This window comes from Lipotes vexillifer, unplaced genomic scaffold (assembly GCF_000442215.2).
Source record: "Lipotes vexillifer unplaced genomic scaffold, Lipotes_vexillifer_v1.1 scaffold1647, whole genome shotgun sequence".
In the NCBI taxonomy this organism is placed as follows: Eukaryota; Metazoa; Chordata; class Mammalia; order Artiodactyla; family Lipotidae; genus Lipotes; species Lipotes vexillifer.
This window is the reverse complement of record NW_006799607.1, coordinates 301,401-303,208: the sequence shown is the minus strand read 5'-3', so window position 1 is coordinate 303,208 and position 1,808 is coordinate 301,401.

The following is a 1,808-nucleotide window of genomic DNA, read 5'->3' as shown; positions in this document are numbered from 1 at the left end:
AAGAGCGTCCTGGAAGATGGAGATGAACAGAAGTACCACAGCCAACAATCAGTCTAACTGCCAGACCTGTGAATCAGGCCATCTGAGACACTCCAATCCTAGTGAAGTCATCGTGCGACTGTGGCCATATGAGCAACGTCAGGCATGACCCACAGAAGACCTATCCATACTGACAACCCACAGCATTATGAGAAATAGTAAATTGCTGTTCTAAGCCACTTCAAGCTGCGGTGATTTGTTATGCAGTAATAGGTAAAGGAAGCAATTGCCATTTTGTGTAAACTATTTTTGATAATAGCAGATGGAAAATGATTTATTTTGTGAAGTAGTATTTATCATAAAAATAAAACCAAAAATTATAAAAATGAAAACACCTATAAATACAGATGATGACATGTTGAGTGAAATATTAAGTGAAATTCAGTGAATAGTTAAATTTATATCTATAAATACTAAGAAAATAGGCAATCTAGAATAAAACCTCATATTACATGAATGAAAAGTCATTCGATAAAAATTCAGCTCTTGTTTCTGATTTTTAAAAAAATGCAAAGGGGGCTTCCCTGGTGGCGCAGTGGTTGAGGGTCCACCTGCCGATGCAGGGGACACAGGTTCGTGCCCCGGTCAGGGAAGATCCCACATGCCGCGGAGCGGCTGTGCCCGTGAGCCACGGCCGCTGAGCCTGTGCGTCCGGAGCCTGTTGTCCGCAACGGGAGAGGCCACAACGGTGAGAGGCCTGCATACTGAAAAAAAAAAAAACCAAAACAAAATAGCAAAGGACATGGACATGTATACACACACATACACACCTTGGCAAAACAGAAAACATTATAACCAAACTGTGTAAAATAATATCATTTTTCTATTCCTATACATCTTTCCCATTTTATATGCAAAGTTAAAGTAATTAACTTTCCAAGTTCATTACTATCCTTCTTTGTCCATTTCTTTGTAATGTATTGTTATGATCTGAATTATGTCCCCCCCCCTAAAATTCATATGTTGAAACCCTAATCCCTAGTACCGTAGAATGTGACACTATTTGGAATAGTGTCTTTAAAGAGGTAATTAAGGTTAAAAGAGATCATAAGGGTGGGGCCCTAATCTAATAAGACTATGTCCTTATTAGAAGAGGAAGAGACTCCAGGGGTACAGGTACACAAAGAAAAGGCTATGTGAGGACACAGCAAGGAGGTGGCTGTCTTCACACCAAGGAGAGACACCAATGCTCCCAGCACCTTGACTGTGGTCTTTCAGTCTTCTAAAGCTGAGAAAATAAATTCCTGTTGTTTAAGCTACCAGTCTGTGGTATTTTGTTATGGCAGCCCTAGCTGATGTGGGGGAGGAAAGACTTTCTTTCTGCCCTCCTAGGTTCAACAGCTGTCTCTATGAAATAAACTGATAAGAGGTAGACTAACAGGAGAAAAGATACATAAGTTTATTAATTTTTAATATCACATGCACAAGGGCATTACAGAAGAAAAGTGAATACCCCCAAAAAAGCAGAAACATGGGAGAGCTTATGCACCATCTTAATGGGGAGCAGGAGGGGAGATGGAGGTAACTTAGGAAAGAGTATACCACTTTTAGGAAATATAAAGGGGCCTTTAGAAGGATAGACAGGAGATATAAGAGTTTGTGATAAAATTTGTCTGGGTGTGGGATCAACTTTTAGTCTCCCCTTCTGTGATAAGTATCAATCTTTCTTGGATGCTGAAACTCCTGGAGAGGGGACTTGTGACAATCTGGTTCCTTTAGAGGATTTGTCTTTGGACCAGTAACAGGAGTTCAGAGAAAGACTTTCCCTA